The 16,626-nt window shown below is 35.6% G+C and overlaps 1 protein-coding gene across 2 annotated transcripts in view; it reads right to left on the bottom strand.

Moving 5' to 3' along the window:
• The window catches only part of LOC138703629 (uncharacterized), a 316,932-nt gene extending 300,701 nt beyond the window's left edge, over nucleotides 1–16,231 (bottom strand). For both annotated transcript variants that reach the window (XM_069831674.1, XM_069831673.1), the window contains exon 1: nucleotides 15,831–16,231. The gene's annotated coding sequence lies outside the window, so the exon portion shown is untranslated. The remainder of the gene's footprint in view (nucleotides 1–15,830) is intronic.
• Nucleotides 16,232–16,626: the final 395 nt, after the last annotated feature.

Here is a 16,626-nt window from a genome sequence, read left to right as displayed (position 1 = left end):
AGTCAAGACAATGTAAGAACTATTTTTTTCTTAAGTGTATAAAATAGAGTTACCTAGTTCTTGCATTCAACTAAATATTTGATGATGCTGGAAAACTGTTTAATTATTCAGATTTATTGCATTTTATTCCGTAGCATATTAAAAACAGATAAGGACATTTTCTCTAAAGGTTTATTTTATAAATAATGATGTAAACCTGCTCCAAAAAATTACTTTGTTCAAGAATTTTATCTCGTACCACAAAGATAACTATCTATAAAACACTTATAAGACCTGTAATATGCTGCTGAGACGTGGTCCCTAACAAAAAAGGACGCTGGAAATTTGGATGCCTTTGAGAGGAAGATACTCCGTAAAATAATTGGCCCAGTATTCGAGAGAGGAAGATGGAGGAGGCGATATAATGAGTTGTATTCCATCTATAAAGATCTACCTATTAGAAGAATAGTAAAAGCAGCAAGATTAAGGTGGGCTGGGCACGTGGCAGGGATGAATGACAATAAAATTCCTAAAAGGATATTAAATGAAAATCCTGGATCCAAAGAAGCCATGGACGACCAAGAATAAGATGGCTGGATGGAGTTGAGGAAGATATATGTAAGATGGGATACAGGAACTGGAAAGCAATTTCGCAGGATCGAGACAACTGGCAGAAAATCGTGGAAGAGGCCAAGGTTCACATTGAACTGTAGCGCCAAGAAAGAAGAAGAAGAAACCTGCTCCAAGTGATTTAGGAACGAAGATAGTTTAGCAATGAAATATTTATTTCATATTTTCACATTTTGCCCAAATAAATTTCATAGTTCTTCATATTTTGCTGGTCTCTAATGATGACTTTCCTAGTTAACTGACATACATACACATATAACCACCGAATAAGAACAAAATAGGTATATTTGTACAAGAAAAAATTCTGTAGCGTACAGAAGTATAAGCACAGTCTAGTATTATACAGTCACGTAGCTTGAGTTGTGAGGGTGCTAGGAACAATAGACTGTGCCGGTACTGTTTTGCATTGTCTGTAATGAGGCGATATTAGCGATCCTAGTGGTTAGCAACTATCTATGGATGCATATTTACTACGTATTGAGCTTCGTGACTATATACTAGACTGTGGTATAAGGGAAATCTGTTGTAAACTGCCTTTTAGAAAACAAGGCCCACATGGCATATACATTTTCGTAAAATTTTCACATCGATTATGTTCAATAACATAACATTTTCCCTTTTCTTCGAATAATACGGCAGTAAAAACAATGCGACTTAATAGTAAATCTATATTCTTACTTTGCACCCAATGCAAGCCTCTAAATTGAAACTGAACTGAATTTACGTATACTTCTAGCTGTGACATACCGCTTTTTCTAAGTGTTACTAGTTATTCCGGACAGCTTTTCGTTCGAACTCTTAACTCACTTCATTGTGTTGAATTAAATAACTATGTTTCAATGGGAATTACGCGTAACAAGAAAACGCAACCATTGCTTTATCCGTATTAGTAGCACGACGTTGTTTCTAAATTGCAGAGCTGGAAATTATAGTTCTGATTTCAATTACAGAAACAATGTTTTTGCAATTGTATAGAAAGAAAATACTTCAGTTTCAATTCATATCAGGTATCCCAGCTTGGATTAATGCTGACAAAAGGGCGTACTGGGCGATGAAATTAATTCTCTTTGTTTAATTTCCTACAATACGACGCTCATAGTAAACCTACGTGCTCGTTCGCTAACAAACACGTAGGATAGAAGATAACTAGTTGCTGGTATTCTTTGTAATTTAGACAAGAGCCGTTCTTAATAAAAGGAAAGTCTTCCTACATACGCAAATTTCAACTGTTGCGTAATTTGTACTCCTTCACTGGTGTGGAGAGAAGGTGGAATACGAATGCGGGAGATTCCACTGAGCACTTAAAGGTCAATGGCGATGGTGGGATGGTAGTGAAAGAGACAATAGTGGAGGGAGCTAGGAAAACTTGGAACAAAGCGACGATCCCCAAAATGTCACAGGTCTTTGCACCAACATGGAGCTTTGCGATGCTATAGCAACATACAAATTCTTATAAATTCACAATAGTTAGTCGCACACGAGTATGAGAAATCAACGAATATATCAAGCAAGACTTCTCTATAAAGTTTTTTTAGTTGGTTATTTAACGACGCTGTATCAACTACTCGGTTATTTAATGCTGATGGGATTGGTGATAGTGAGATGGTATCTGGCGAGACGAGGCCGAGGATTCACCATTGATTACCTGACATTCGCTTTACGGTTAGAAAAGACCCAATTAGGTAATCAGCCCAAGCCAGGAATCGAACCCGCGCTCGAATGCAACTCTTGATCGGCAGGAAAGCATCTTAGCCGACTGAGCTACGCCTGTGGCGCTCTAAAGTTCTACCGACAAAACTGAGGATCTTTATACTTCTGACAAGATTCTTATAAATCCACAATACAGTCGCATATGAGAAATCACGAATGAATATATATATATATATATATATATATATATATATATATATATATATATATATATAATTACCTTATACATTTGACATTTGTTTAATATTCTGTGCTATATTTAGACCTCACTACTACTTTTAAAGGTTTGGCGACCTCTTTTAAATCTATCACATCCAATAAAAACTGCGTTTTCTCAAAACTACGTTTTTGGTCAATACTAAAGTTCCTAGCGGCTTCCATTTTGCTCCGTTTGCAAGAATACTCAGCATACTCTCCAATACACAAAGCTGTGCATGAAATCAGCTCTTCATTGAAAACTTTTCATGATATGAATTTTTAACTTCTAAACATTAAAGAAAATTATCAAGCAAAAATTACGATTTGTAAGAAAATTTTTATCCCATGACCAATTCTCAAATTTAAAAAGCCAAGTGCAGTTTTCTATATCGTGAAATTTAAGTGCTTCACAGAAGGTTTTCAAAAGCTAAAACAATTCTGAAGGCGTCAGGGATGTTTTGAATTTACACATAATGTAATATCATTAAAATACGTGAAAATTAATATCTTAGGGTGCTATTCATAGACATTTTACAGCACGCGCTAGAGCGTACTAAGCTAGCCCCGGCTATCCACTGGTTACTTGTACAGAATTCAAATCATATCCTATCGCTAACACTGGTTTATGAATACGAAAAACGCTGATCATCCACCAGAAGCCCGCGCTAAAAATGTCTATGAATACGGCCCTAAGGGTGCTATGCATAGACATTTCGCTAACCCGCGCTACGAACGTGCTAAACTAGCCACGGCTATCGAGTGATTACTTGTACAGGATACATATCATATCATATCACTAACATTGGTTTATGAATACGAAAAACGTTAGTTCGCTGATCATCCACCGGAAGCCCGCGCTAAGAATGTCTATGAATATGGCCCTAAGGAATTAATGAATGAAACTTGATGAAATTTGATACTGTTATTTAAACGTACAGACATGACAAACCCGCCGAATTTGAAAGATATCAATCAAAATCTTTAAAAGTTTCAAAATTCAGTCTCAGTGTCCCTTAATGTCCTGAATGCGACGGCAGGAAACTAATCCGAGGCCAACAGGTTCCGTGTATGAATGGCAGAACTCGAAAGGTATATAAATGGATAAAATGAAGCATCCGAAGAATAAAGATATCAATGTCAACGAATATCTAAAACCGATTACGATATCAGTGTCATAAAAATCAGGTCTGATCGCCCACGTCTAGTTCCTGAACTTGCTTATATGAAGAGACAAGTAATATTCTACTAAAGCTGTCTTCACAAAGGCTTCTCTTGTCAATTGACGTTTGTGAGACATCTTTGTTACATGAATACAAATGCTTCAAGACTGAATTGTGAATATGATATGAATTAAACACGGTATAGGCCTATATGAAAGCATTAATACGTTACAACTAGTGCTGTCGATCGAAATATTTAGTCTATTAACTATTTGAATCTAATCGATTAATCGATCTTTGATCGATATGAAAAAGTTTTTAATATACTGTAATACACAATTATTGTTAAACTTAATTTGTGTTCGGTGATAAGCATAAGTATTAAATGTCGTATATATACTATATCGTTATATTACAAAACAATGCTATTTTAGTCATTTATTAACAGGCTTATAATTTATTGTGTTAATTTCACCGGAAATTTTTTAGATAAACACAATTTTTTGGGACTCACCTAGTTAATACTGCTTCATCCATTATTTTAAACATGTGTGTGCATTCACATGCTACGAATTAAGTGCCGCTCGTTTCCTGCATCACTAAAAACGAAAAACTTTTTTTTTCTGTCAAACACTTCTCCACGATCGTTCAATTTAAATTCAAACGTTTCACTGAGTTTACCTCTCAAATTCTCATATGACATAACGGAGTTTTCACAGACCACAGAAATCTGATTTTTTTTTTTAGCAAACTGAACACACACGCTTCATCTACAAACTCAGTAAAAAAAAACTGCAACAAAACAGCAGACTGGCCCCTATTGTAATTGGATTAGAAAATTTTAGAAAGAGAAGAAAATTGTTACTCTCTCACTTCCACAGATTGTAGCCATGGCTAAGGGATGAGAGCGAATCCCAAAAAAGGATGTATTTCATATGGTAGGAAGATGAGCTGACAACAAGGTGAAAGGTTTCTTGAAAAACTATAAAACTTAATATTGGTTTCGCATTGTGTTTCAGCTTTCAATAGCTGTAGACGAGTCACTGTTCTCATAACTCCATCTCTTTCTGAAGTGTTTGTGCAAAGATTTGCCTCGCTCTACCTGCTCTGCAGTTACAAAATAATGGTACTATTGTGCTTTGAAGCAATTTCTGAGAGACGAATACTGTCGGAGTTTTTAATCTGAGTTTGCATTAACAAAATAATAATTAATATCAAGTACAACCGATTAATTTTAATCGACTCGATTATTCGATTAAATATTTTTGATCGATTAATCTTACAGCAGAAATTGATCGATTAATCGATTAATTCCCACAACACTAGTTACAACACGATTATTAATTACTACGTTATTTATCTTAATAATTAATAGATAATCTAGGCGGTATTGGGTTGATGGGAGCAGGTTCGATTCTCAACTAAATGGAAGGGTTTTCCTCTACACTGCAGCTTCTCGGATGACCCGCAGCCGTTTATACAGTCAAATATTAGTAAATGAATCCTATGGATCTCTGAAATTACTTCGTTAAAGTGAAATTTCGTTGTATCTATACAGGCGATTAACAGTGACACCAATTCCGCAGTTAAACTTATCACGATGTCTTTTCACTATCATTAAGAGGAACAGAAACAGAGACGTCACCTTGTAATACTTTTTCCTTTCTATAAAGTAATTGTATGTATGTACCATTTGATGTTCACAATCTTTATAAACAACCGCGGTTTATAGGTTTTTTTTTTTTCCTCCAACAAACGTATTCAGGCTTTGATTTAACTCCACAAAATATGTGCAGTAACAGTTAAATATAAAGCAGTATACATCTGTTCAACATGCAATTAAAACGGTTATGAATTAAAATAACGAACATAGGCACCTAGGCGTACCTTTTTGTTTATAGTATAATACAAATTTAGATATTTATGAATGTATGAATCATTTTAATAAACTTTTACTTTTAAAATAACTGTGAAACTACGCACTAAGTTGAAAAACTATTTATACAAACATTATTTATTTCGGTACGAGGATTTATTTTATTTTATTTTGTGTTATTTTACGACGCTGTATCAACATCTAGGTTATTTAGCTCTGAATGATATGAAGGTGATAATGCCGGTGAAATGAGTCCGGGGTCCAGCACCGAAAGTTACCCAGCATTTGCTCCTATTGGGTTGAGGGAAAAACCCCGGAAGAAACCTCAACCAGGTAACTTGCCCCCACCGGGATTCGAACCCGGGCCACCTGGTTTCGCGGCCAGACGCGCTGACCGCGGTACGAGAATTCGATAAGAATATCATATAAAACTTCTCTCTTAACCGACTCATATTCCTTTTTTGAAATATATGAATAACTGATGTACTGTACCCTTATATTCCCATTTTTTCTCCAATATCTGTCGAATACAAAAAATTTGATCAATAGTCGATCTATTACGCCTAAAACCGCACTGATTATCCCCAATAATTTCATCTACGTACGGAGTTAATCTTCTCAAAAGAATATTGGACAAAATTTTGTACGACGTCAACAAAAGTGATATTCCTCGAAAGTTACCACAGTTAGTCTTGTCCCCCTTCTTATTGGAGATAAGGGGTTAATATCGGATCTGTACCTTTCCCTTAATAGTGCAGTCAGGCGATTAAAATAAAAGTATTTATACTCACACACAAGTCCCTTGTTTGCAAAAGTTTTTAAACCAACAGCGATATTTTGAGTTAAAAGTTACTACAATACATAAACGAATATAGATCCACCTTTTAAAATATCGTGTTTTAAACAATTCATCAGCAGTGAAAAAAAAAAGCCAAATCTAAACTCCTTACTTTTTATCGTAGCCACGCTATTATATTATGGTTTGACAGTTATTTCCTTAGAGTGACCTGTAGCCAGAAAATTTCCTTCGAGTTATCTATATCTAGTAAGTATAAAGCACATCTTTCACAACCTAACTATGATTGTTATTATTAAAGATAAAGAAAAAGGTAAAGGTATCCCCGTAATATGCCATGAAGGCACTTGGGGGGCATGGAGGTAGAGCCCCATGCTTTCCATGACCTCGGCACTAGAATGAGATGGTGTGGTCGGCACCACGCTCTGACCGCCTTTTACTCCCGGGAAAGACCCAGTACTCAATTTTATAGGAGGCTGAGTGAACCTCATTATTATTATTATTATTATTATTAGTTGTAATATAATTAGAGTAGAACCCCGATTATCCGTCACTCTATTAACCGATCAGCGGATTATCAGACTTTTTCTCTCATTCTATTCTTTCCTTCTTTGCTGCTGAAAAAAGGCATGTATGCTATACCTTATATTAGTACCTATTCTGTTCTAGAATCTGTTATTATAAGCTTTTATCCATGCATATTACAAGTGTACTGCCAGTAATAGGAACATTTACCGGTAGGCCTATTTGAAGGTGTTTTTCCAAATTATAAAATAATCACTATCTGCTTTCGAAGAAATGGTCCCAAAAACTTCCGCAAAATTTAGAGCAAACCCGTGCAGCATTCAGTCCTTGTTCTACTGTTCTAGTGCTCGTACCTCATAATTTATATCCAAAATATTTTCCACGGATGCCAAAAGTGTTTTATTAAGTATCAAAATAAAAATACAAATAAATAATTGATCAGTTTGGGAAAAGAGAAATCGTGGCTTCTCTCGCATCAGAATACGAGATTGGCATTACAAATGTGCGCGATTTAATTAAAAACAAGAATGAAGAGTACAAAATCTGTACATCTACAACAAGAAACCTCTACTATTCCTATCTTTCCACAAAGAATCAACGCAAGTAATTTACTTGGCCCTTATAAAACCTTTGTTGACAACCGGACTTAAATTATGACCGATAAACTTCTGCTTCACTATCTAGCATGTTAAACACAAGACCACGGTGGAAGTTATGCAATTGTGTTATGCACTTAATTTACGAAAATATTTTATGATACGGATTATCAGATTTTTTCGATTAACCGTCCAGTCCATCCCCTTGATTACCACGGATAATAGAGGTTCTACTGTATGAACAATTAAAACATTTTGGTATAATACACGTGTTGAAGATACAGATAATAAATAAATATCCAAGTACAGAATCATGTCCAGATTAGTTTATATTACGTAACTGCATTTTCAATGTGTTTTTAAAACTCGGCTAACGTTAGTGTAGGTAAGGGAATGGAAGTACGTGAGAAAATTTCCGTAATAACGGGCGGATAGTTTCACAACATTTGTTGCCCGAAGCATACAAATTACGGACTTGCCAGTGGCTATATGCAATACATACTGTATAGTAATCTGTGAAAGAACGAATATCTCCTCTTATCTATTCTACATAACCACGATCTCATTTCGTTTCCATATGTGCTAGACACGAATTTTTAAATTATCAATGAAATAATGGAATCGTGACTATCGGGCAGATTAAAAATTCAAACCATTAAGTGTAAATTTCGTATCTTACGAGGCCCTATCTTGGGGAGGACAAAGACTTACGAAACGTACATTTATGCCTTCGTTTTATCTAAACATAGACAGTAACCCTTCGAAAAGATTCTGTTTGTACGATTCATTACGGTGTCAAAAAAAAAGTATCTAGTCTTCAGTGGTCATGTTTATCACTTGTCAGTCGTTCGCGGGTTCAAATCAGGCCGAAAAAAATTTTAGCGTGATTTCTTTCAAGAAGGAATTAAATTGGACGTTTTTGTATTGTAAATTTACGAGTAAAAAAATCATATCCACGAATGAGAAGGTTGCAGGAAAAATTTACTGCGTTTTCCCCATTCTTGTCGAAACTTCAACTTTGCCATTCATCATACTAGTCTTACACCTCTCATATTGTGGCATTTGCAGTTGAAAACGTCGATAAATAAAATAATTCTGCTTTCCATTAACAAAATTTACAAAATATGGCAAAGGTATTTTAAAAAATAAGCTTCATATGTGGCCCGTTGCGCGAAAAGAGACTAAAGTCGTGAAAGGAAATTTTACAGGAGAACAAAATAACGAATTTGCGGTGTAAAAACTGCATTTCTATGTTTTGACATCTCGCGTTACCAGTAGGTTTTTTTACATATTAAAGTAGGACGTAGTTTTACACAATGTTTCTTAAACACCTAAATCATTCTTATAGTTGCTAAGGAAACAAGTGAAAACTTTAATTGCATTTTTCTCGAAAAGTACATAAAGTAATATCAACATTCAATAAGTAATATATTAAAAACTATAGCATCTAGAACCATGTTTTTTTTTAAATTTTCAGTATTTCATCCTCTTTTTGAAACCACAAAAAAAGCAAAAAAAAAAATCCGACTTTAGGTCCCATTTCCTGCAACTAGTCACATATGGGGGAGGGGCATTTCTTTACTCGCGAACAAAGTGGTGCAAGTCAAATAATTTTTATATCAATCGCCCTAACTTTTTTATTACATCATTTATGATATTTTTCTTAATGCACATTCACAAATTTAGCGCTTAGTTTCTAGCTCCTCACAACAGGGCACAACGGGAATTCTAATGGGGAACGTACTGACATGAGTCTTTTCTGGGGGACGTACGGTTGAATCCATGTGCTCCTGCCCCACGTACGCTTCAATTATCTCAAATATTTGATATGAAATTTCCAGGGAACTGAATTGACCTGTTCCGTGGCCGGCAAGATCACCCGACCTGATGCCTTGTGATTTTTGGTTATTCTGTCATCTAAAGAGTCTGGTGTATACTGGAAGACATCCCACACGAGCACGTCTATGCTACGATTGTAATGCACCTTTGAACAGCTGCTATGATACGATATGATAAACATTTACGTGGTCAGAAACGACATCTTTGATATCTTCTCTTTGTCATATCTATGTAACTAAGCCATATTAACAAATTAGTTCATATAACATGTTTCGTTTGTTTCCAAATGTATAACACGATGCACATCTTTAAAGTGCACAACTGACGGGACATTCTGTATGTGAAAACACGCATTATTAGTTTTATATATTTATATTGAAGCATTTTCATATCGTTCCGTTACACTGCGATAAGATACTATAAAGTACGCGTATGAGTATAAAGTAAGTCTACTTTGTTACAACATTGTTGTATTGAATACTGTAACTCAATAAAACCAAGCTTGAGCCCTAAATTACTTTAAAATGACAAAATAATTATGCAGGAGAGAAATAAACATACTAACGCAAAAACCAAAAATATATACCCAAAAACAAAGATGGTAAAAAATCGGGATATGACTTTATCGAGGACACGGCCGTGGATTTTACGTAAATTCGTGGGCTTAAATCGACAGATCTAGACGAGATCTTTCATTTGGCACCAAAAATCAGCGCACTACTACATCCAAGTCGCGAGATATACTGTCCGGAAATTTTCGCCTACGTCCAAAATGACAGACAGTCGCCGCGGAACCCACCCGTGCCTCGCGCATGCGTGGCGCCAATTCAAGATCATGCTCGCATCGTAGTCGTATACCCAATAGAAAGAGACCACATATTTTATTTCAATCGTGTTGTCACGAAGTTATAGTGTCGGAATGAATCACTCTGCAAACGTTACATTGCAGTTTCCGTCGTGGTACCTCATGTGTTGGTCTGAGTTTAAAGATGTATTCACGTCAAAAACAATGGTGTCTTTCTTTTTTTTTAATTGCACCAGGATAAATAAACAAAAATAATTTACTATAATCTATATAATAGAATATAAAAGACGTCATAATATTAAAATCTGGGCTCTAACAATCATAACCAATCCACAAAATTTAGGTATTTCTGTAAAATAGCTCAAACTGAGAAAACTCAGAATCTTTGTTGCGTCTCTGATGTGAAATTTCTTCGCTTTGAAAGGAACAGACTTGAAGGGTGAGTATAGCATGAATCTATCTTCATACAACTTTTATTAAGGTTATAAAAACAGAGCGACGCGACGATGCGAAATGTGTATTTCCTCTCTAGTTTGACGATAACCCATAAAACAGATCTTCGCTAATGAAATGTGGAATGGTATGAGGGGTCTTAAACGTGTAAAACAATCTTACATAAATTTATTTGCGTATAAAGAAACACAACAATGCTCTTGGCTGTCAACATTGAACCATAATATTATGTCTACATTACAATAGGCCTACTCGTATGTTTGCAAACATATGCCTCTTTGACAAATTGTGTTTACTCATCTCTACCAAGTTGGCCGCGAGGTATCGTAGTAGCTTCAGGTCTAGTGAGGCTTCTTAGATCACAAAAGCAAGTTTTTTCCTCAGTTCTTTCATAGAAAACGGCATAGTGATATGAAGCTATAGGGTACTTTTGGGATTGCCAATGGGCAATACCCATAAACAAGTATCAGGTTTTTTTTTTTTTTCCTTTCTCTATTCCTGTTATTCCCAACTATAATGTATTTATTTATGCACAATAAAGTTTACTTAATTAAAAAAAAAAGTTCTTCCTGATTAAATTCTGGAGTAATTACTTTCAAAAGACTTTGCCGATGGTCCACAACATTCGCATTAAAATATTATTATTATTATTATTATTATTATTTATTATTATTATTCTCTACTGTTACGCGTTGTTGCAGCTACAAAGTCAGCGGACTCTAATCAGGGGCGGCGCCTACAGAGGGCTTTGGTGGGCTGGAGCCCAACCAAAATTAATTTCATCCCACCCTTAAGCCCTCCCAACATAAAAATGAATGTCACATGAATACAGTAATTATTATGTATCTTTCATCAATTTTATGAAAAAGTAATTGTTTAAAACAGTGCGTAATAATGACTCCGTAACATCTACTTGCAGGATTTGGTGAAGAACTGTTTTCAGAACATGGGAGGGATAAAAGTAAGAGGAAGAAGAATAAAGTGCATAAGATTTGCTGATGATATGGCGTTGTTAGCAGAAGAGAAGACGATACTAACGGATATGCTACTGGAGCTAAATGACAGCTGTGAGTAGTATGGGATGAAGATAAATGCAAACAAGACGAAGACCAAGGTTATCGGAAGAAAAATAAAGAAGGTAAATTTGCGAATTCTAAATGAGGCAGTAGAGCAAGTGGACAGCTTCAAATACTTGGGGTGTACTATAAGCAGTAATATGAGCTGCAGCCAGAAAGTCAAAAGGATGAAAGCAATGGCAAAGGAAGCTTTTAACAGAAAAAGGAGCATCTTCTGCGGACCTCTGGAAAAAGAACTAAGGAAGAGACTAGTGAAGTGCTTTGTGTCGAGTGTGACATTGTATGGGGCAGAAAAAATTGGCATTACGACGAAGTGAAGAGAAGGGAATAGAAACATTTAAAATGTAGATATGGAGAAGAATGGAGCGTGTGAAATGGACAGACAGAATAAGAAACGAAGCTGTGTTGGAAAGAGTGGGTGAAGAAAGAATGATGCTTAAACTGAACAGAAAGAGAAAAAGGAATTGGTTGGGTCACTGGCTGAGGAGAAACCGCCTACTGAAAGATGTACTGGAAGGAATGGTGAACGGGAGAAGAGTTTGGGGTAGAAGAAGATATCAAATGATAGACGAAATTAAAATAAGTGGATCATACGCAGAGACTAAGAGGAAGGCAGAAAATAGGAAAGATTGGAGAATGCTGGGTTTGCAGTGAAAGACCTGCCCTTGGGCAGAACACTTATGTATTGAACTTTCTAAAAGCAAGACTTCTTTGATTCAAATCATTAGACTTAAGACTATAGGCCTAGCTTAGTAGACTAGTAAGAGAAAAGAAAATATTCCGCATTTTGCTTTCAATGCAGATTTTTTTTATCCGACAGCACACTTGTTCCTACATTCACCAGAACAGGGTATAATAATTGAGGGGGGGGGGGGTGAAAAACTTTGGACAAGGATTCGGGTTTCCGGAAACATGACAACAGCCAGACACAAAACTGCCACGATATCATGGGAATCATTCAAAGCCATGAAAAAATGGAAGGGGAAGCTTCAGTATCCACCATCATTAGTGACACTTACGCAGCTCAAATGAAAGTCATAGACGATATTTGGCACCGATAGTTGAGGGTTTACGGTTTACGGTTTACGTTACACAGCATTAAAATGTAATAGCTCAAAGTAGCCAGGATGACTCTAAAAACAGCAATAGTAAAGGAAATTTTATTGAACTTTTGGAATTTATGGGGAACTTGGATCCTCTATTGAAAGCAAGAATATAAGATGAAAGCCAAAACGTCAAGTGTAGACTACATACAACACCATTTAAAGTGAAATATTCAATATAATTGCTTAATGTACCATAGCTATTTTCAAGCAACCAGACAGATCAGCAGTACTATTTTAGTACTACGACTTACAATACTGAAGTGTATTCCTAAAACCTGAACTATGATAGAGGATCATATACATGCTCCAGTATACAGTTTGACTTGTAATTCGACGTATCCTTATTTCTGTTAAGGCAAGATATACTGTAGGAGATAAAATGTGAAATGCAGTACATTTAACCCCCAAGGGTAGGCCTATATCCAAACGTTATTATAGTTGTGTCGCTGTTATTTCCGGTGTGACTCCTCCCCTTTGCTTACGTCTTAGGAAGTGAAGGCTCTATAAAGTCTAGGTAGGTAGTATCGTTCGCCATTTTTGTTCTTTCGTTGCCGAGCTACCAGATGAGGAATCTATTTGCTTCACCGTTAAACATTATCATGTTGTAGCTCCTATGATAATAAATCAAACGCACTGTAATTGAGCAAATAATTGAGCGGCAAATGACGTCCTCATGTGATTTCTGCGAACGCCAACGAAAGAGCCAAAATGGCGGGCGATTATATTAAGTATTTATCGAGCCTGAGGAAATTCATTACATCATCAATAGCGAATGACAAGACGCACACGTTTAAATGTAGCCGACCTGCAACGTGATTGGCTGCCGAAAATAAGAGCGACGGGATTATAGTTGTCCATATATCTAGCACCGCCGTTGTCCAAGCTAAACACGGCGGTAATAACAAGGTAGAATACTTCACTAAGCATTTCCGATATGATATTCTGTACCCAATAAGAAACAAGCAAAGAACCTTCATTAGAAGATATGCTGTTTTTACAATACCAGTTTCAAAGCCCTTGTTTCGTACAAAATTTCATTTTAGGAACCATATTTATTAGACTCTTTTCTTGTTTTAATGAACACTTCTCATAATATTGATTATTTTTTCAATGAAAATCATATTGGGCATCTCTTATCATGCTATGAACAACTATTAGTACGGTACTCACATTGCGGAAGATATTAATTTTAGGACCTATGTTTATTACACTTTTTTCTTATTTTGATGAATATTAATCTCAAATATTGAAAGCTTTTTAACACTATGTATGTATGTATGTATGTATGTAGAGAGAGGGGGAGGTCTTCCATGTCCCTTCAATTGTTTAAATGTCTACAAAACAATATCTAAATATAATGAATATTAATCCATATTTAAAACATAAACGAATCGCAAAGAAACACAATGTATGAAGTACGGTAATTAATTACGACATTGTACAGATCGTCTTTTGTTATAAAAATGACAAGATTAATCACGATTATTTCTATTATTACTACATTACTGGATACCGTTGAACGGCGTTTTAAGTTTAAAAGACATTAATTTCACATAAATCGCACTTCTGTTTAAACTTGTCCATCTTTAAGAGCATCCAGCAAACAGTCTATGTTCGTCATATACATAGAAATCTATCCCAGCATCAATTAAGTACAATACATAACAATACGTACGTGTTTTAAAATGTAATGACGCGGACAAAACTTTTGAGGCATTAAAAAGCACTAATAAAAAACGTGTGCACGGATACACTCCTTAAATTTTGGTTATTCTAATTATGCCATCTGATGGGGAAAAATTAGTCCAAAAGGTCCTTTACAGAAGACTTAGGTTCCATATGACAGAACAGCTGCAGGACTAACGAAAACAATGACGATATTAATACAAGGATTAAATATTGACAGCATAACTAGCAGCATTCATAAATATAATAACAAATGGAAAGACCACGTATCGCAAATGCAAGACTATCGAAAACAGCAGAAAAATACTGATCAAAACAACAAAGAGGGCTAGGGCGATCTAACGGCATTAGAATCCCCTATTTTGTCTGGAAGCGAAACAGATTGATTTTGTGTAATCGATTATGAAGCACAATAAATGAATCTAGTGGAACTATCTGTGATTGGATTGCAGTAAATAGAAACAAAATAAGTCACAATGAGTGCAGATCAATACAGAAAAGCTTTCTATCGACCTGTCGACAAAAGAATGGTCCATATTATTATTCATGGGGTTGTTTCCAATTTAAAAAAACTTTAAGTTCATTTTAATAAAATTTGTACCTAGCCTGAACATATTCTGGCCAACAACACATTTGTAATTCACAGACTTAATCCTAATAAATTCATTACTGCTAATATAGTAAGTAAAACGTCAGTAAATCGCGTACATATAATGCACGTATTGAATGTTTATGACATAACTATTATTTTTCGTATCACGTCTTCCCATCGTTCGCCTCTGACAAGTTCAATATTTACACCTCTCCGCGTTGACCTTCGATCGATTGTGGACCACATGGGAGCTTCAAGTGCAAATTACTTGAATTTCTAAGCCTGTTCTGTTATAGATATAGATCTTATAACATAACTATATGTGGGGCTATCGTATCACATCCTTCCCTTCTTACGTCTCCTAACCACAAATCTGATCTCGCACTACACTCCAGCATCCACACAAGCAATTTAAAAGCATTGATCCATTCCCTACAGCTGTAGCATTGTCTTTGTAACCTTGCAGTTTTGAAATAATACAAGCTGTTTCTAGTTGAGGGTAAAATTATCCCATTCAGAATTCTTTCACTGTTTTAAAACACATTAAACAATAAAGATTAAGGTAAAAAGAGAAAGAAGGTTCTTAGAGAGAGGAAGGAGGAGGTGTATATGGTTCATTAATGAAATGACAGTTAAAAATTACAATAATAATAACATGCAATAACATAAAATATATCTACTAATATATATATTTTTTTCTTTTATGTCAAGCGTTATTCTAAATTTTGCAGTACTCTATGTGACTTTAAAATTAATTATACACAAATCATAAACTAGTATATGAGATTAAAACTAATACCTACCCTGATTAAGAAATGACAGCTCCCATGTTATTCATACTTTTTGTCACGATACATTTAGTCAGAAAGTGTTATTTCTCCCCATATATTCAGTCGAAAAAAACCACCAAGAGCATTTTAGAAATATTTCAGTTCCCACTGACATTTGTAACATTTTCCACTTGTGAAGTCACACGATGATGTATAGCTATTTTTAAAACACACGTGTTTCGATGTCGCTGCGATGTTTTTTTCTGTGTTCGAGCCGTGACGGTACGACGGCGACGGCGAATCGGCGAGTATTATGAGTCTGCACTGCATGTTATGTTGTCGGTAAGAAGAATGGCGGCGCGACCGTACATTCGAAGCAAAACCGAGAAAGTCCTATTGGTTCCCCGGGCAACCGACGCTCCTCCCGAGCGCAAGTCGGATGGAGGCAACCCACGAGCTCGTTAAAACATGCAGCAATGCAGAACAACGACCCACGGTTCTAGTGAACAAAGGATCTACAACTTTCCATACTCCGTTCACAGTCAACAGGGATATCCTGAACTAGCACCAACGGATAGCGCACGTGTACTATGAGGGATGCTTTGCGTGTGCATTTGTTTTTCGGTATATAAACATTGACGGTCTTACTAATAAAAACTCTATATATAGACGTTTAACTGTCTTATACAATGAGTAGCTCGTTTATAAGTCGTGTGTAAATTCCTTACTAATAATTTATTTATTTATTTATTTATTTATTTATTTATTTATTTATTTATTTATTTATTTACGGTCTTACTAATAAAAACTCTATATACAGACATATTAT

The sequence above is a fragment of the Periplaneta americana genome, chromosome 7 (assembly GCF_040183065.1).
Source record: "Periplaneta americana isolate PAMFEO1 chromosome 7, P.americana_PAMFEO1_priV1, whole genome shotgun sequence".
Classification (NCBI taxonomy): Eukaryota; Metazoa; Arthropoda; class Insecta; order Blattodea; family Blattidae; genus Periplaneta; species Periplaneta americana.
Note: the sequence above shows the minus strand (reverse complement) of the source record. Positions and strands in the feature narration are given on the sequence as shown.